The sequence below is a fragment of the Euprymna scolopes genome, chromosome 16, assembly GCF_053919585.1.
Source record: "Euprymna scolopes isolate OS-2025 chromosome 16, ASM5391958v1, whole genome shotgun sequence".
NCBI classification, from domain to species: Eukaryota; Metazoa; Mollusca; class Cephalopoda; order Sepiida; family Sepiolidae; genus Euprymna; species Euprymna scolopes.
Genome location: NC_136497.1, coordinates 66,719,821 through 66,741,704, shown reverse-complemented (window position 1 = coordinate 66,741,704; position 21,884 = coordinate 66,719,821). Strand labels below are relative to the sequence as shown.

At 31.8% G+C, this 21,884-nt stretch overlaps 1 protein-coding gene across 2 annotated transcripts in view; it reads left to right on the top strand.

Moving 5' to 3' along the window:
* The window catches only part of LOC145296005 (uncharacterized), a 41,104-nt gene that overhangs the window by 8,369 nt on the left and 10,851 nt on the right, over nucleotides 1-21,884 (top strand). Inside the window, exon 1 of one of the 2 annotated variants that reach the window (XM_080142020.1) lies at nucleotides 7,603-7,788. The exons of the other annotated variant lie outside the window; for it this stretch is intronic. The gene's annotated coding sequence lies outside the window, so the exon portion shown is untranslated. Of the gene's footprint in view, nucleotides 1-7,602; nucleotides 7,789-21,884 lie in introns of those variants that run through there. 2 annotated transcript variants of the gene reach the window in all.

Here is a 21,884-nt window from a genome sequence, read left to right as displayed (position 1 = left end):
GAGGATCCTAGAAGAGAATGAACGGAACATGAACATAGCTCAGGGGAAGTTGAGAGAAAAAGGTCTAGAAGGCTTGCATATTGACCGGGTGTATCGGGCACACGGGTGGGTTCACGAACAATCTGAGTGAGGTCATAAGCAATGGCAAAATCATGACAAAACCTCCCCTTGTCATCTGTCTTATTTGAATGGGTCAGCCATTCCACGTTATGGACGTTGAAGTCACCACAGATGTGGATGTTAGCCGAGGGATGTGCAGACAGGATGTGGTCTATTTTCTCAGATATGCTCTTAAAGATAGTAACTCCGCTGTTCTAGGGCCTATAGAGGGCAAATATAAATGCAGTGGTGTTAGCAAGTGCAACCCTGAAGCACATATAGGGTAAATTAGGATCTTTTCTAGAGATATCCCTGCCACACGGGAAGCCATCCTTAATGTAGGCACATATTCCATGCCCATGGCGATCTTGGGTGTCAGATTTAGCTGTTAAATTAGAGTATCCGTTAATTATGAACTCATCTAGGGAAGTGGTCGGCCCTATTCCAGTTTCACTTAGAAATAATATGTCCGGTTTCGTCTCCTGTAATTGGGTTTCAACCTCTGGAAGGTTGGAACGTAGACCCCTGGTGTTGGAGAAGGAGACCTGGTAGTAGGGGTCTACGTTGGAAGATGGGGTTCTAGGTTTAACCGAGTTTTTATTCTGGAGATATTTCGTGTTGAGGTTTTGGGATTTATGGAATAGGTCGGCATACTTGGTTAGAGCAGTACAGAGAGGGAAAGTAAGAGAGAAAAAGACAGGAATTCTTTTTTTTTGTAGCACACGAAAAGGTAAAGCCGTAACAATTACCCACTAGTATGGCATCGAGAGGCCCCACCAGAGACTACTGCATGGTCCAGACCAACTCACCAAATGGCAATACAGCAGTCCCAGTACTTTGCGCCTGCTGATAGGACAGCCTCCTTAGTGGTTAATCCAAGGTTCGGGTCCCTGACTATCAGGCGGATAACGTCAGCCCAGACAAAACGTTTACCTCCAGCACCCTTACTAGTGACATGGCCACAAGGACAGACAGAGACAGAAAAATTTCCGACATCCCAGACTACTGGTCACCAAGTACTACCGACCTTTAAGCAGCTTTTTCTTCACCCTTTGTCAGAAAAATCACTCATTGAATGAGGACTGAATGACAAAATAGCGAGAGTTATTGGAGCTGCCGATAACACATCCACTGTATTATCTACTCTCCATTTAAAGAAGAAAAAAGGGGGGAGGAGGGGAATGGGTACAAGTGACTTATTTGTATCTAAGTAGTAAGTTCGGTGCTAAGTTAACAATTCAGGACACTTGATGATAATCTCCCCTCCCATATTAATGGGTGGAAGTTTGTCGTTATCTATCGAGTTTGAAACATTAGAGTTTCACCTTATAATTAATTAAAATCCAATAATTAACTATTATCAATTTGTAAAGTCGGCTTAATATTAATTTACATTCGAGTTTAGATAATTATTCAAGGTTTTACTTTAGGAGGTTCGTTTTCATGAGTAACTTTTTCTTTGCACTGTATTATATTTCGAATGTACTTGAACATAAGGCTAACTATATTAGATGGTTTGATTGGCCGGCAAGGAAGCAAGCATTTTCAATAAAGGCAAGCTTTCAGTAATAGTATATATTAAGTATACTACTTAAATAAAGTCCTAAGTTTATCTACTCTAGAGAATAATTTCCGGCATTTTTCTTTTATCGTTAGTTGCCGGCATTTTGTTTGGTACGAAATAAAGAAATATATAATTATTAGGGCTTGGAAAACAGTATATTCTTTTCATTGTTTTGACTCTCGAGTGTGTATCCGTTGATATCTTATATGCTTTTATATAGAGTGAGGTTATTCTCGGTTGATTAACTGTGTCTAACTGTATCGGATATATACTTGAGAGTCAAAATAATGAAAAGAATATTCTGTTATCATATCCCTAATAATTATATATAAAAGCTGTTATATGATGACTTTTCTATTATTTTATTTTATTTAAAAACAATAATTTAATTATAAAATTAAATCCGCCGTAATGAATTTCGATTTCTTCGTAACCACGTTATCTATTTGAATCTCACGTAACAAATGTATCAATGACGTCATGATTTTTTCCCCGAAATTTGAATGAAATTTAGAAGCATTTATACTGTCGTATAGAAAGTTATTTTTGCTTGTAAAGTGTTTAGTAAAATTCATGTTCAAGGTGGAACGATAAAAATGTCCTCCCTAAAGAAAATAACACTACAGTTTTATTTTAAAACTTTTATTGTAAAAATTAATTAAAGTAATTATGTAGTAGAGATGACATTCAGCCTCAATCACCGTCTCGATACGGGGGCATGCCTTTTCCACAAGCGCCGACGAGAGCTTAGCGAATACTTAGCGGATGGTGGCGATCAGACTGGCTTTGGTGTTGTGGGTGGTCATTTTGGTGATGTTCTCAACGTATAACCAAACGAAGTAGTCCAGCGGATTAAGGTCGGGGGAGGATGGGGGTCAGTGACAGAACGGTACAAAGTCGTAGCACTCCTGAAGTCAACCCTGGATCTCTGGACTTGTAGGCCAGCGCTGAGTCCTGCTGCCACACCCATAGTTTGTCAGCGGCTACCTGATTGCATCGGGGGATCACCACACCCTTTAGCACATCCAGGTACACTTTGATGTTGACTTTCAAGCCGACTTTGAATACCACACCAAAGACCATAACCTATCGGTCGTTCGATGCGTTGAGCTGTGCCCTTAAGCATTGAGCCGTCCGGATTTTCATTTGAGGGTGCTGGCAGTGATCATGTTGTCATAACTTGGATCGGTAGAGAGTATGAGTTGTACAGCGGCGCATTCATACATGTATGAAATTTAAATGTAATTTGAGTAGGCTTTGCACACAACTGGCCAACTAGTAAATGATCTGCAGCAAAAAAAAAAAAATGGTTTTCATCAAACGGAAATGGAATGGTCGTGCTTTTCTAGGGCGACAATTTTATCCTTCCACCTCGTATTAAAAAAATAAGTTTTTGAAGATAAACGTTCGAACGAACGCCAAAAAGCGACTGGCTTGAATACCAACCCTATTTCTTTCTCCGTTCGTTAAGATGCGCTTTTCTCTTCATCTCCAAAAGCACGCAAGAGTTTTCACAAATAGTGTTTCTGAATCTTGAGTGTGATTTTCATAACGTTTCTGTCGATATAACCTCCGATTTTCTTCAGGTGTAACTTGTCGAACTCGGAAATTTATACAGAATTTCGAGCAGAACCCTTTATTAACTTCACGGGGGTAGCGTGCTCTTTTTCCGTCAGCCATGACTGTAAGTAATTCACAAATGTATTTTTCGATTGCCCACACTGAGGATTTCAACCTTCAGGAGAATATCACTTTTACAATTGATCTTTCCCAGTACTCTAACCACTACGCCATGGGGCCTTACGGACAATTCTAGTACGAATTTTAGGAGCCTTAAACCTATTTTTACTTCTAGTTGCAAATATCGCCATTTATTACTAATTATTACTATATATTAATGTATATCTATCTCCATACTTATTACTTGTATATATTAATGTTTTTTACTTATTACTTATATATATTATCTATTGTTTATAATTACTGGTTCCCATATCGTATTGAGTTCTATACTAGGTCTACTTAGCAGTTGGTTATTCCCCAACATATGTGGTGCTTCTTTCAGTCGTCTTACTCTGCGCCGTTCTTCTCTGTCTATAATTTTTACTTCGGCCAAATTCACGAGTTCGACAGAAACATTCCCGAGTTCGACAAGATACACCTGAAGAATGTCGGAGATTATATCGACCGAAACGTTGTGAAAATCACACTCAAAATGAGAACAGTAGTCCAGTGAATAATAATACAAATCTTCACAAATAGGTTTAACTCAATATTTTTCTACGAATGAAAATCGTTTAAACCCAAAACGTAACAAGCCTGTGTCAAATTAAGAAACCTTATAAAAATGATGACCTGGTCAACGCGATCAGAGTTATGAAGTGATCAAACCTGTTGCACTTTGGAAAAATTTAAAACATATGCTCACAACAATCCTGTGTCTTTGACTGAGGAATGCAAAGTAAAAGAACACTCCAAAACTCACGTACAGTTCCATCATCTTGCGCACATCTATACACACACTAACAAGAACAAAGTAAACGAACGCCTATATGCACAGTGCCACATTGTCTATTGCTCACACATGTGTATTCACACTAGCAAATACATACGCAGTTCAATTGTTTATGGCGCATATTCACTAAACATTTTTCTTAACAAAACACGAGTCAGCGCCAATTTTTCCAAATGAACATTTCTGACTAAAATGACTTTTATAGTTTTTTTTGTAAACTTATATAAATTCATTGTTTTTTATTCATTTCTGGTCATTTTATTTACAAAACTATGTTCATGTTATGTAAGCACTTGTAAGCTAGTGATCATTCTACTCGCCGAATATTTCAGTTTTTCCCCTTTTAGTATGAATACACGTCCGTTTGATATACTTTGTTTTCTTCGCTTGCAACAAAGATAACTTTCTAGAAACAATTTATATTAATTGTCGGCATAGTTCTTAGAAACGCCCAAAGACGCTATGCTCGTCCAAGACCAGAGATGACGCCATATATACTTACTTTTATTTATCTCAAACAAAACATAATTAAACTCGAACGTATAGGGCTGCTATTTTGGACTATGTAGAGAGTTAAGCAGCAAGATGTTTACTCACATTACATTTAAATTTCTACGTGTTAGTCAGGGAAGCAGGATATAAGGAAGAAATTACAAAGTCTAACAGTTCATGTGAAGACAATCTTAAAGTAGAAGGCTTCCGGTATATAGGTACATCTATAGAGAAGGGGTTAAATTTTGCTGCTTATCGGATCAGTCGATGGTTTTTACATCGAGGTGACACGAGTGCTACTAGTTCGTCAGAGCACAGCCCATTAAAATACTTGTAGAACAGACACAGTAGTGACACATTATTGTAGCGATGGAACAGGGGTTGAAGTTTTGTTGATATTGCGGAACTATGAGGTTGGAGACTTTATTTCGGACCCTGTCTAAGAGGGAAAGACTAGTGATATATATGCACCAGCCTGGTAGTGGTATCGATACTCCATGCATAGACGAAGGGTGGCTTTGTAGAGATACAGGATACTTTCAGTATTGAATAGTTTTCTAGCATGATAGATAGAATACAACTCTTTGCACCGGCTTTGGCAATGTCTTCACTCTATTGGTTCTAATTCATGTCGGTCGTGAATGTTAAGTCGAAGAGTTTAAACAAAGAGCTCTCATGTAATGTATTGTTAGTCATATGAATCGTTAGTTCAAAAACTAAATAACATTAAATTTGATTTTCGTTAAGCTTTATTCAATTAATTAAGGTGGCGTTTAATGATAACATTCATTAAATACAAGTGTTTAAAATTGTGATATAGTTTTTGAAAAGTTAATTTATAAACGTAAGTTTGAAGATGAATTATAACAGACGATATCTGGAACTGAGACTTTCATTAAAATCTTATCCTGTAAGCACTTGCCATGTCCAGCTTCACTGAAAAATCTTGTTTTAATATTTAATAATTAAACAGCTCCAATATTTTTATATTTTAAAACGTCGTAGAATTCAAAACATAAAAAATCACTTTTAAAACCAAATTCCATACTAAGAGAATTTTTTTTTTCAAACGATAAAAACAATATAAATCAACTCATCTCCAGAGAATTACAGACATTTTTCTTCATTGTCAAGTTATAATGACGTATGACGAATGACGGTGATACCCGATCTCTCTTGGTATCAAATGGTGACGGATATTAATGTCTTTTTTGTCTCTGTGTGCGTATATGTGTGTGTAGAGACCAGGCTGGTACGTGCGTAATGGCAACAATTCCAATAGTTTTACATTTAAAAGCACCGTGGAATTGAAAACATAAGAAATGATTTTTTTAAACAACTATAATCCATATCCTTATTTTCCAAATTTTCCCTCAACTTTAATTGTCTTTAATTTGATTTTAATATTCCGTTTGTATTTCACCATTAATGAGTATCATTTATAAACCTTTGATACAATTCACACTTTTAACCATTTCTTGTTTCTTGTGTTACAATCTTGAGCTCTTACTCATTAATATTCTCCCAATAGTTCGATTAGAAATTCGGCATATTCTTACAGACTTTTGTAGTGTTTATTTAAATGTTTTATCATTTTACTTTTATAAAGAATTGTCCATTCACAAAAATGTAGAGTACATTCTAACCCAACTGGTTGAATTACCCACATCTCTGAAAACGTCGATACCAATCCATGTTTAATTCCGTCTTTACCGTACTGTGTAATCTACAATAAATATGTTATGCTCGATTAAACATAATTCATCCATATTTTTTATTCCTTATGAATTAAAATTATATATACGAGTGTGTGTGCGCGACCGCGAATACATATATATCTATACTTTATTCCTTATGTGTGTGTGTGTGTGTGCGCGCGCACGAATATATATGTGCCTGTGTTTATACATCTCTATCTCTACTGTTATATAAAAGTCACTTTGCATGTGTGTGCGTGAGAGAGAGAGAGAAAGAGAGAGAGAGAGAATTCCTCATAGGTTCCAAAACGTTAGAAAGTTAATGTGTAGTTGGCCTATGTGCCATTTAGGTGATCATACATCATCCAGAGCCTATTTGGGAACTTTTTACAGCCATAAAATGTTTCAGTCATAGCTATTTTATGCCTAGTTTTGCATATTAATTACAAAATATCCGATATTTACCCAAAACATCTGACCTTGATGGAGGGGAGACTAAATCTTGCTTCTATGATTTCAAATGATCTGAAATAACAATATATATATATATATATATATATATATATATATATATATATATTCCGCTAAGTATGATAATATATGTAACCAAAACCATTATCAATAATTTCACACACTCTTTATCTGTGCCTAAACCTAAATGTAGATTCCATAAACAAAGCTTCTTTCTTAGAACTGCATGCCTGTTGAACTCTCTTCTGATTGTCTGCTTTCCAGCTGACTACAATCTGATTTATTCAAATCCAACGTAAACAAGTTCTTGATGAACCGTCCCCCTAAGTAATCCAATTTACAAAATTCCCACTATTTTTGTTTACTACGTATTGACTAATGTATACCCATTAACCCTTGTCCTCAAGTGGCCTCCGGGCCTTGATAAGTGGTGATTCCTGCGTAAAAAATATATATATGTGAACAGGTTGGACACATATACAAAGCAACAATGATCATGTACGAGGTGAGTTAGCCCTGTGGTTTATTAGCTTTAGTAGTCACATTTGAATGTGAGCCGCCTTTCAAGTTTCGAACCTACGCACGTATGAATTTGTTACGTATAAACAATGAGAAAGAAATCGTACGTATGAGTGAATAGTCGTTTATTAGATGCAGAATCTTAAAGTCAACATGCTTATGTATGTGTGTAAACATGCATTTGTATACGTGTTTACTTTTATTACGAATGTTTATTTAAGTTCCTCTGCATGTTATTATTATTCGTGTGTATGCTTTGTTTTGTTTCGTTGGTGTTTGTCTCTTGTCCGACCACTTGTCACATCAGATAATCGTGTCCCATCGACCAATCCTCCTGCGTAAGCGATAACGTCTCCGTCCTCAATAGGTTTACCGCCAATCGGCAGTAACGCGAGAAAGAAAACTTTGCCCGTTCGAGACTGGCAATTCTTGTAAGTGAGACTTTTTAAAAATTTGCTTAACAAAACTGAAAACAAAAGGTCGTTTAAGCGAGGCTACTTTTAAAAAAAAAACTCAATTAAACTTATTTATTTTTTATCTAAATTTAATTATTACTAAACATTTAATTGTTCAAAGTCGATATTTGTAATCTCTGTCTCTCTCCGCTCTCCTTATTTCCCTATCTATACGTATGAAGTTAGGTATGTGTTTTAATATGTATATGGTACTCGCGCGTTTAGCGTAATTTCGTAAACTAATGAACAGATCATTATAAATTTTAGAATATATGTTCTAAAAATACATTGAGTAACATAACCTATTATTATTATTATTATTATTATTATTATTATTATTATTATTATTATTATTATTATTCCGTTTCTGAATTTTTTTGATGAGGATTGGTTATTCGTATTATTTGGATTCATCGGACTACTGTTCTCATCTTTAGTGTTATTTTCCCAACGTTTAACCTCCGACCTTCTTCAGGTGTATCTTGTCGAACTTGGGAATGTTTCTGTCGAACTCGGGAATTTGGACTGAATTTCGAGCGGAACCTTTTATTTACTTCACGAGGGTAGCGTTCTCTTGTTCCGTCAGCCATGACTGGATAGAGGTCCTAAGTAATTCGCAATTTTATTTTTTGGTCTCCCACACTGAGGATTGAATCTTCAATCTTTGTTTACAATTGATTTGTTTGGTTTTGACAATTCTAGTACGAATTTTAGGAGCCTGGCCCTATTTTTATTTTGAGTTGTAAATATCACCATTTATTGCTAATTATTACTATATATTAACGCATATATTTCTCTCTATATATAAATAATTAGGTATTCGTGAAGAAAGAGAGAGCACGTTTCCTCCGTTTGACTATAGGTGGCGTTACTGTCTGTCCACCCAGTTACGGAAGCACAAAAATGTATATAATGGCACCCTTGAAATAAAAATAAATGTTTTTGTTATATTTTAATTTTAAAAGTTTTTTTTTTGCAAACATATTTAAGTTTTATTTTTTTTTTCAAACATATTTACGTTTTTTTTTTTTTTTGAAAACATATTTAAGTTTTATTTTTCCAAACATTTACGTGTTGTTGCTTTATTTTCAAACATTTACGTTTTTTTTTGTTTTTACGTTTTTTTTTTGTTTGTTTTTGTTTTTTTGCAAGCATAAACTAAATGTTTTTGCTATATTTTTCTTTTAAACATATTTATGAGTAAAACCGTTTTTCCGCGAGTAGTTTTTACGCTCTTATAATAAAAAAAAATCAACATTTTTTTCTTTTATCTTTTTTTTTATGGACCCACCATTTTTTCTTAATTTTTCTGCACTTATTTTACCTTTTCCGCGAGTATTTATATATATATTTGAAAAAGGATATTGTAAAACCTGAATCTTACTTGAAACTAGTATAAAAAATAGCGCGGTACAATACGTGCATAAGCAAACTTTTCAAAAAGAAAAATATTTCAAAAATATTTAGTTTATGTTTGCAAAAAAACAAACAAACGTAAAAACAAAAAAAAACGTAAAAACAAAAAAACGTAAATGTTTGAAAATAAACAAGCAACAACATGTAAATGTTTGCAAAAATAAAACTTAAATATGTTTGCAAAAACAAAAACAAAAACGTAAATATGTTTGAAAAAAAATAAAACTTAACTATGTTTGCAACAAAAAAAAACACGTTTATAATTAAAATATAACAAAAACATTTATTTTTATTTCAAGGGTGGCATTATAAACATTTTGTGCTTCCGTAACTGGGTGGACAGACAGTAACGCCACCTATAGTCAAACGGAGGAAACAGGCTCTCTCTTTCTTCACGATTACCAATAATTATTTATTACTTGTATATGTTATCTATTGTTTATAATTACTGGTTCTCATATCGTATTAAATTCTATACTAGGTCCAATTAGTAGCTGGTTATTCCTTCTTTTAGTCGTCTTGCTCTCCACCATTCCTCTCTGTCTATGATTTTTACTTCGTTCCATAGTCGTAGATGGTTTCCCTTTTCCGTCCAGATATGGTCTGCTATACCTGACTTTTCAGTCTCTCCGCGTACTACGGCTTTTCGATGTTCTTCTGACCATACTTTCAATTGACGACACGTTTCGAACTGATGAAAAAACCCGCATCCAAGAATACCTGGACATATCCTATGAGAAAGAATTTAAGAAGGCTAAGTCTCGCCAAATAAAGAAATTTGAAAATCTAAAAGCTAAGGACATAAGACTCCAGATAATCCATTCAATAATAATAGCCATTGTCTACCAAAGTAAACGTCAGCTAACTCCCTCTGAGGAATCAGTGCTAAACAAAGGTCCCAAATTCGCCACAAACATAAAGCGGGTTCCATACTTAGATATGATAGCTCCAATAGAGGAGGCGGCCTTGAATAAACCCAAAGCACAAGAAGATGAACTAAGGGGGAAAGTGAGACAAGCACTCGAAAATTCAAAGCTTCCAAAACGATTTGATTTTTAGATTTGCATGGCTAAGTTTCCATCCACGTATCTATTTTCCTGTTTGGTACCAAAGGTGTTTAAGCTTATTTATTTATCTTTATTCTTATGTAATTTTATATGCTTATATGCTAACTAACACATTAGACAATAGTTCTTAAGGGCAATGGTTTTTATAGTATCATTTTATTCATTATTCATTCATATATATATATATATATATATATATATATATATATATATATATATTCATATCGGTATTATTTTTATTTATATATTACTGAAACAATAAGTGGATTTTGCCTATATTTTGTTGTTGGTGAAGTGATATTTCCCACTAGGGGGCCATGAATTTAACAGCTGTTTTGTTTTTAAATATCCAAAACTTCTGTATGATAAAAAGCTGGCGATCTCCATTTTCTATTTAACAATTTATATATATATATATATATATATATATATATATATATATATATATATATATATATATATATAAGTGTTACAGAAGATCAGAGCATATCCACATTATAGGACGAAAATTTTAGTTACCTAAACAGTTTAAATAAATATATCAAATGTTCCCCTGAATGGTTACGTGAGTTCAATTTTAAATATGGCTGACGAGATCTAACGTGGACAACGGCTATTTTACGCTATATAATGTTTTTATTTTTAACCGTTAGGACTTGAAATCAATGGTGTCATGCTAATATATGATAATGGGATTATTATCGAAAGTAGAGTCTGGCAAAATGGGCTTCCCATACAGTCTACGTAAAAAACTAAATACATCCGTATTTGTGCTGACTTCTCTAAGGGTTTGATATATACGCTAAAGGATTACAGCTGGATCCTGTCTGATCCGGAAGAGATTTTCACTAAACTAAAAGAATAAATATATATTTTTGAAAGGTTGATTTAAGTGACTATTATTTACAAATATCTGGATGAGAAATACCCAAAACTACTTTTCAAAAATGCCCAATAGAGGTTTGTACAAATTCGAACGATTACCATTTAGGGTTAAGGTTTCATCGACCATTTAATCTGCACATTGTTTAGCTGAATGTAATTTGCTTATATTTACAAAAAAAAAATAAAGAAAGAAAAATATGTATGATGTACGAACCTGTGCTGGAAAGAAAATGTCATACTCCAAAAACCATGTAAATTAATCAAGTAATTTCATATTTAAATAAGAAAATCACATTTAATGGCTAATCTAAGACCAACTGTTTCACGCCCGCACTTTAAAAACAATTTCAAGAAACAAGGTAAATAATTGACATAATGCAAGCTTATGTGATTTTTGTTGCAATGCTTACGAATTCCAATTAATCTCTTAAAAATTATTTTATTTTTAAAAACAAAATTACTTTATAAATTCCCGTGAGTTTTGGAACACGATATTTTCGTTTTGTCAGGGATGCATATATTATAAATATTTTTTTATTTATTTTGCTTTTTTTAATATAAGGGGAATGGACAGGCACTCAGAATTCGATTTTGAACAATTCATTCTTAAATAAGTAAAGTTGGCAATTTTGCCTTAGAGACACTAATTTAATCACAATCGTACAATCTCATTTTTTCTCTGTGTAGAAGATATATACGAAAATGAAATGGCATAGCGTATTACTATAGTCGTATTATTCTATCTATATAAGTTTATAATTGTTTAAAGAACTATGAGGAAAGGCATATAAATCTATGAAATGTCGCAGTTTCGCTACCGTGTGAAAAGAAAAGAAACGCATGTTACATACATAAAATGGGTGCTTTTGTTTTTAGGATATTCTTTTTTTTTTAGTTTTATGCTTCTAGCATAACAACCTCGGATGGTAGGTACGGGCTAAAATTGGCGGATAAAGATAGGGGGACCTAGTTTTGAAAGCTGATGTATCATATTTTTTTTGTAGGTTTCCGACTAATTTTTTATTGTATTTGAAAGATTAGAGACTAAAGTTAATTTCCTAAAGAAAAAAAATGTTCTGAAAAATGTTTTCATGGCGAGCTAATCAATTCAGCTAAATTTTGAAGTTAAATAAATTAATTGTAAAAATCCTTTAAAAGATAAATAATAGTTTTCTAGGTCTATTTCAAAGATAATTAGTAAAGTAAAGTCCTAAGATATTGAATTAAATTAAAAAAAAACACCTTGTTTGTGCAAAAAATAACTTAATTAGCCCTCAAAAAGCAAGTAATTCTACCGTTCGCCAAAACGCAAACCACGATTATACGGAAGCCCAAAATTTCAGCCAATCGAAACGCTGTTTCAAAATGAAATCATGATAGTAAAAGGAGGTAGAAGTGTTAGATTTCTTTTTCCCCAGACGTACATCCGTACATTACTATTCTGAACGTTTGTATCAATTTTTATCATTTTTTAATTTAATCATTTTTTATGTTCCCGTTTTTAAATTATTCTTTTAAATTATTGTTGGAGATTATATAACAATTATGTTACGCCGAAAGTTTCACATTCTTGCGAGCAAGAAAATTATTAAAATCTTGCATATAAAAATCATGTGACATCTTTAATTTAAAAAAAAAGTAGAAATATTTTTGCTATTATAATTTTTTTGTGAAAATATTAAATAAACAATGCTTAATTCAATGGTAATATCGGTAGTTCTAGACATTAATTTTTCGTCAAGTTATATCGAATTTATTAATACGGACTTTAGGGGCTTTTTTTTCGTAATGTCCCTGTAAACATTATTTTATTTTTTTATTGTTACAAATTACGATGCTTTATTTATATAAAAAGAAACAAAAATAAATTCTTGCGTTTTTTATTTACTACTGAAAACCATAACTTAAGATATTTTTTGTTTAAACAAAATAATACATTTTCACTAAGATTTAAATAAAAATAATTAGTTCATTATATTTCGTGATCATTATTTGATAAATACTGAAAATTTCAATAAAATTGGTTAATTCCCTGATTTTTGATGAATTTTTAAGTAAAGGGATTAAGGTCAAAATGATTATAGATTTTGAGAATCGGCATTCATTTTGCACGTACCTATCGGATGGGATATTCAAAAACGTTTCAGAATTTCCGGAAAACTTATTTGATTAGTAAATTTTGATTTTCTTCACACTCGGTCGGACTCGTCACTATGGCTCCACGTTTCGCGCGCTAATTGGAATGTTTCGTTTCCTTGGCAATAGTACAGGAGGCCATTGTGAAAACAGAGAGGCTCAACTAACACATCCATTCTCAAAACAAATGCAACAAAAGATGGATAAGAAAGAAATGCGGTCACGTGGGATGGACAGAAACCAGGAAGCCTGGCTTATTTGTTTCTTAACATATCAGCACTGTTTGGATTTGTATTGTTGTTGGACTTTACGACATATCAACCATCGTTGGATTATTTTATGCTGATATCGTCCCCACCCCAGGTACTATTTACAAAAACCTGCCAACCGCGGGGTTGCTTCCCAGTTGGCTATAACATGGTCGCTTTCAAATCTAATTCAATTTCTCCTCAATAACCAAACCCATCTCCAGTTCTACCATTACCGTTTAGTAACGCGTTGTCTCGTAATCTACGCGACATTCTTTAACCCTTATCCTCGAGTAGCCCTTTGGCCTTAATTATCAGTGACTCTCTAGTAAAATAATAGCGTCTATATTTTTGTATATGATTAGTTTGTAGATTAATTAAAAGTTCACGAGATACTTGTCGCTATATACAGCACCGTAATGGGAGTATTTAATGATAATATATTACGCATATGTTCCTGCTTACTTGTCTTCCCACGGTTTATACTTCCCAAGTTAGATACAAAGCTGGTGTTTAATTCAAGAAAAATCCAGTTTGAACAAAAATAAAAATTGCCTGACTCTAGAATAATTGGCCCGAGACAGAATAGACTAATTAGCATCGGAACAGATACGAAATTGTGTAATATTTATTTGCACAAAATCTATCTATCTATCTACTATCTAACTATCTACTATCTAGCAGGAATATCTACTAGACTGTTGAACTTTCAAACGAAGCTGAAACAGTCATACACCTCTCGTATAATTGATGATAAAATAATAAAAAAAATCAGTGTTCCATCGTGGAACCCGATTGCAGGAGTATCAAAAAGATGTAAATCATGATGAATATATATCAAAAAATAAATCCAGTCAACATATTTAGCTGAAATTAATAGATTAAAGATTGCTATATATATCCATCTATCTATCTAGATATATATATATATATATATATGTGTGTGTGTGTGTGTGTGTGTGTGTGTGTGTGTGTGTGTGTGTGTATATATACATAAATGGAACGTCTGGCTTATTCAAAATCCATAAACTAGAAATTTACAATCCCGTTTTCTGTGAAATTTTATAACAGTGAATCTTTATCATCTAACTGTGTTTTTAAATATTAAAAAGTAAATATTACCTTATTTTAAAAAAAAAACCTTTATTCGTCGGGGAAAAGATGACGAAAAATAACGATTCTGGCTATAACACACTTTTTTACAAAAAATCGTTAAAATAGTAACAGAGAAATTAATATTAAATGCGATTTTGACTTTAACACACTTTTTTTAATCGTTAATATAGTAACACAGAAATTAATATTAAATAAAATAAAAATTTTTCGTAATGCGGAACTATTTTCGCCATTTTATTTCCGGTGGAAATGAGCGGTCCACGAGTTGATGACTTCCGAATTACTATATTTCATTATCTGTTTAATCGATTAGTATAAAAAACATTCCCTATTTTTTAAATTTAAATTCATTGTGGCGGTCTTTACGATAAAATTATACCATTTTAAAATGACTAAAAATAACGATTCTGACTACACGTGCGTATAAAAAAAACTTTTTTCAACAATTATTAAAAGCGTAAAACACAAATTGATACATTTAAGAAATAAAGCATAAATAAAAAAAATGTTGTTTTATTTTTCGATACAACTTATTTTAACAAACTTCAAAGTACACTTTTTTCAGAGATGTTTTTATGAATGCTTTTCCTTTATTAAAACCGTGGTACACGATAGCATTGTGCTTTAAACTAACAATTGTTGTTACATTTAAGAAATAAAGCATAAGTAAAAAATTGTTTTTTTTTCTTTTTTTTTTCGATAAAACTTATTTTGGGTTTGTTTTACTGTACACATAGATTCAAAAACGTTGTCAAAAACAAATATATAACAAATAAACATTATCAAAGGCAAGATAAGTTACTTTTCTACCCAACTGGATAATTTTTTTGTGTTTTTATTTAATGTAACATGTTTATTCAGTTCGACAAACATACAGTGTTAACCGCTGTGTTGGAAAATTCAAAATGGCGCCGAAATCTCTGCTTAACAATGTACATTTAGGAAAATGAGTTAAAAATAAAAAAGTATACAAAATACTGTTAGAAACTAGCGCAATATATGTTACCGTAACATACGCTGACATATATTCGGTGGGTTTTTAACAGTATGTGGTATAGTTTTATTTTTAAATCATTTTCCCAAACTTACCGTGTTTAGCAGTGAGTTCGGCGCCATTTTGAATTTTCCAACGCTGGATATTTTTCGAGTTGAATAAACATTTTACATTATATAAAAACACAAAAAAGTATCCAGTTAGGTTGAAAATTAACTTATCTTTGATAAGTTTGATAGCTTGTTAACATTTATTAGTTATATATTTGTTTTTTGACAACTTTTTGGAATTTATTTTAACAAACTAGAAAGTACACTTTTTCCCCCGAGTTGTTTTTATATAAGAAAATATGAATGCTTTTCCTTTATTAAAACCGTGGTAGAGTTGTGCTTTAAACTAACAATTTATTTAAAAAATAAATAAATAAATAAATTTTTACTTTAGCTCCATTTCCACAAGTTTTAACATAGGTGGGTAGGCGTTGTTTATTCTGCAAGCCGTTCTTAACATGGGGAGAATAGGGGTATTTATTCCAAAAGCCGTTTTTTACATGAGGATGTTAGGGGTGTTTATTCTGAAAGCCATTCTTAACATGGGAATATTCCTAAAGCTGTTCTTAACATGGGGAGATTGTCGGTTTTCATTCCAAAAGCTGTTCTTAATATTGGGAGGTTGGGATGTTTATTAATGTCCGCCAGTGAATTATAGTGCATAGCACAGGTCTTTATATCTCGAAAACTACTTGCCTCTGCAAATTGTAAATATGCATTCCTTATTCAGCATCGTCGAAAACCTATACGAGTAGTAATTTCAAAACAAATCGTGGAGGGGGGACCTAATGTAACAAAATACAAAAAAAAAACAGACACTGTGAAATTTACGTTCATTAAAATCGTAAAACAGGAATTTTTATATTTAAGAAATAAAGCATGAGTAAAAAATGTTTTGTTTTTCTTTTTTTTTCGATAAAACTTATTCTAACAAACTTGAAAGTACGGTTTTTTTCGGGGTTTTTATATAAGGAAATATGAATGATTTTCCTTTATTAAAACGTTGTACATAATAGCGTTGTGTTTTAAACTAACAATTTTTTTTTAAGATAAACTTTTACTTTAGGTCCATCTCACAATTTTTAACATGGGTGGGTAGGCGTTGTTTATTCTGAAAGTCGTTCTAATTGGGAGATTGAGGGTGTTTCTTCATAGCTGCCAGTGAATTATAGTGCATAGCACAGGTCTTTATATCTCGAAAACTACTTTCCTCTGCAAACTGTAAATAAGATTTTCTTATTCAGCATCGTCGAAAACGTTTAAAAGTAGTAATTTTAAAATAAATTGTGTAGGTGGACCTCAAAGGAAGGATAAGTTAATTTTCTACCTAACTGGATATTTGTTCGTGTTTTTTGTTTGTTTGTATTACTGTACATATGTATGTATGTATGTATGTATGTATGTATGTATGTATGCATATTTATATATAATGAAATTATAGTTCAATGAGGAAAGACATCAATGAAAAGAGGAATTATAGACCTTCCTTATACCTAGGCATTACCAAGTCCACTGCTTTTAATCAGAAGAGAAGAGGGGATCTAGGTTACAGATGTAAAGAAATGCGACACATAGCTTAGGGTACATTAGGAAGAAAAATGTGTAATAAACAAAAGAATAAATATAAAAAATATGTAAAAATGTTAAAAAATATTAAAAATAAAAAATAAATGAAAAGAAAAAGAAAAACGTATTGAATATATATGAAATATACGGCATCATTTAGAAGAAAAACATGACTTAAAGATTATGGAGATGGTATATAAGTAGGAGTGATTTTAAGGCTAGTGATGGTGATTAAGTTAAGTTGTATTCTAAAAAAGGATTGTATGGAGAGGTTGGGGGGTAGAGATTATAAAAAAATGAAAAGTGTATCAAAGCAGAAATAAAGGGAGAGAAAATTACGAAGATGTGGGATGGTTGACCGAGGATTAAGGACGAGAGATTAAAAAAAATAAGTGTATATGCAATAAAATTACGAAAGTAAAAATTATGGAATAATAAATAATATATATATATATATATATATATATATATATATATATATTATTTATTATTCCATAATTTTTACTTTCGTAATTTTATATATATATATATATATATATATATATATATATATATATATATATATATATATATATACATATTAATTTTAAGGATATTAGAACAACAGTCTGAAGAGCAGAGCATATTTTAATGTATTAGTAAATTAATACAATTAAAATAAAATAAAACAGTGATCGTTGCAATTCAAACATATAATAAGCTCGATAGGCATATATATCCTATAGCTATTTTAATATTGAGCAAAATGATTGATAATTTATAATAAAAAATAATTAAAATTTAAAATTAAAAATCGGTTTCATAGGGATTAACAAACAAATCAATAAATTGTACGATCATTTCGGAAACGAGGTGTTTATTGGAATAGACAATACGTCTTGGACAATAGTTTTATCATATAGTTTTTTGAAACAAAGTCTCCTCATTAACAAAAATATTGGTTGTTTTTTTTAAAGACACCAAAAATAAAACTAGAATTTTTAGGTATGGCAGATATATCTTTTAATTGTTCGCTTTCTAAAAGTCGTAAGTATCATCGTCAAAGCATTCATTTGGATGTTAAATGTAGTTTATGAAACCGATTTTTCATTTTTTATTTTAATCTTTAATTATAAATTATCAATAATCTAACTCAATATATATTGGTTTAGCCATGAATGTAGAGGTAAAAAAATGAAGTATTTTTTTAGTCTTTTTAAACAAATATATATTCATTTTTAAGTTTTTAAATTTATACGCAGACGCATGACGCATGACGCATTACTCATAGAATGTTATTTTTCGTTTCTTTATACCAATTGTCTTCGGTGAAGTTATCTCCATATGTAAGGTTGCATGCTGGCTTTGCAATTGGAAATTAAAATATAGTCCATTGTTATTTGGAATATTTGAAAGTATTATAAATTTAGAAGACAAAAACCGATGTATTTTTGTTTCATGTTTTTATATATATATATATATATATATATATATATATATATATACTGTCTGTTTGTTTGTTTGTTCACAATTTGATTAATATATACAAAACTTCCTGCTGAAAACGGTTATCTATATAAATTTTATTTACTATAAGATTTTCTATATAAATAAATAGCATCACGATCAATATATATACACTATATTGAAGGCAATGTACATAATAGAACTAATCTAATTTGCATATTATATTAAAGAAAATCTTTTTAAATAATTCGCTCAATTAAAATTACTGATTATAGTAATGTAATTGATGTAATTGTTCTATTTAAGAGTATTATTTAAAGTTAATTTATTTAAATTATTTTAATTCAAGTTATTTTGTACTATTTGCTAAACTGGCACATTTTAAGTAATTTTCACTGATATTTCACCTCCGGTTATGAACGGATATAGTTTTTAACCAAATCTAGAAATATGATGATAAAATGATTTGTTTTAATTATTTATTTTCTATAAATGTAAACGTTACAAATATTGATAAAAAAACAAATAATTAGGCTAAGGATGATTTTATTTTTCGACGAAATATTTTAAATCGTAAGCCCTCTATTAAAGTCTCGGCTATAAATGTCGATTCATTGTAAGATGTGAGCACGTTTACCAAAAGGTTAAAATTTATTTCCTACGGACGATTTTAAAATCATTTTTCAACTATTCACTTGACTGTCTGAATTTTATTATCGTTTCCATAATACTTTGAAAAAGAAACAAGGTAAAGTAATGCTTTTTATATCAGATATATTCCTACGCGTTTTTTTTTTTTTCACTTTTTTTCTTCGATTTTCTTTTGAGAAAGATCTTATGTTTTCCTGTCTGGGTAATTGATTTAGTTGATAATATATATTTGTGTGGGGGAGTTTCGACGTAATTATGGGGTTTTTTCGGGGGAGGGGGGTGTCGCTTTATGTCTCAGCGTCACTCAAAGAAAAATAATTGCAGAAGTACAAAAATGCGGGTGTTTTTAACTGTTTAGTACTTCTGCAGTTTACGAACCGTGCTATTTTTTAGATATGATTTACAAGTGTAATTCAATTTTTGCCGTATCTTTTGTTTATTAAATTTTTATGTGAAAGTCCTTCCTTTACTAAAAATGGGGTACTTTTTATATACACAACCAAGCATAGTTTATCCGCAAAAATCCTAATTTACATTTTTGGGAGCAACACAAACTGAAGTAATTTTGTGGAACGAACTGGGCTCGAACTTTGAACACTAAGGTCGTCAGTCCGTGTCGCTAATTACTTTAACACTATCACTACCTCTAAAATGTGAAATAATCTAGAATTCTGTTAATGTAACTGTGTTATTAAACAATGGCAGACTACGATAGTGCTGCATTTCACAGTCCAGAATTGAAACTCTCACATCACACATAAAAGAAACAACGGCAATTTGACCGACAATTATGCAGTATAGTTAACAGTTGAGAAACCAAAATATATATACAACAAATTACTTTGTAGCAAACTAATTAAAATTTGCATTCCTCTCAACCTATATTATTCTAAAATGTGGAAAGTGAGTGTATGATTTATTATTTCTAAGTTTCTTATCGTTAATATCAATTAGCCTAACACCAGTCAGTCAAAGATAGCGCTCGATATCTTTTGAAGATGGTCGTTAACTTCATGCTTAAACGATAGTAAAAAAAGTACTTATGCTACCAGTAACACTATGTCCAGGGTGGGGGCTTTCCATTCGGGATATACTAAGTGGTTAGATAAGTCATGCTTTAACTATTTTGTAAGAAATGAAACACCACCGACAATGATGGGTCGACCATGCTGGATTCTTACTGTATCTGAAAGACATATATCGACGAAATCTTATATTGAAATAAGAAAAACTTGTAAATTGTTTAAAAACTTTAAAACTATCCAGATCGGTAGACAATTACATTTTCTTGTGTTTGATAAAACTTATTTGTTTAATTTTCAATTTTTTTACTGTTAACCAAGGGTCATAATTACTATTTAACTTAGATTATATATTTTATTTTGCTTACCACTTGTATCCATTTGCATGCCTGAAAGCTGATTTATTCATCTCTTAATATGCATAAACACCACTTTCTATTTACATGACGTTTAGTCCTTCAATGTTTTAAACTGCATCTCATTATTTGTATTATTTGGAATATTAATCTCACAACATTTCGGACGATGTAACCACCGACCTTCTTCCAGCGTGCCATGGGCACAATTGTCGAAAGTGATGAGTAAAATTCAATTCTAAGTCTTTTGGAGGTTGAAGGTTCAATTCTCACTTTAGGCGATACTAATTAACAATAAAATTTTAAAAATACTTGATTTCTACCAGGTAGTGGTTGACAGAACGAGAGCAATCTGCCTTAAATAAACGTTTCCGTTCGGAATTGCATATAGGTTCCCGAGTCTGGTGTAAAGATTTTCGAGTCTGACGTAAAGATTCCCGAGTTCGACAAGATGAATTTGAGGTGTTTATACGTCTCAAGAGATGATTTAATAATCAAATTTTACCCAACTGCCAACACTACGCTGTTAACTCACTGAACATCTTACACTCATTAACCCTTATCCTCGAGTGGCCTTCAGACTAAGTGGTGATTTCCTCGTAAATAAAGACGGTTGGTGATTTCTATCGGTTGAAACGATGTGAAACTAGTATACATGATGAGAATAGTAGTCCGAATAATCAACATAATAAAAAGTGTTAATCCTCATCTAAAACAATAAAAATCCGAAACGCAGCAAATTATATTATTTCTTTCTAGTATATCTAGTTACTTGATCAGGTCAACGTATCGGCTGTCTGCTATTCTATACCCGGCTTCCTTGCCAATCTTACTCCATGGCCTTCAACGTATACCTTCCGAAAACAAGTATTTTTCATATCACCAATTGCGATAAGAATAATAGCAGGTTGAGCATTAACGTGCTCGTATGTGAGATGGAGAGAGGATTAAAATATCGGTGTTGTCAGATCCGCCATTTTGTTGTCTGATTCAAGCATAACTCGTGAGTGAACAGGATGCTTCAGGTCATATTTTCTCGGTGACCCTAGTATTAAATCAGTGTCTTATGCATTTGTCGCTTTCATCAAAGAGAATTGGAAATATGGTGTATAAAGAAAT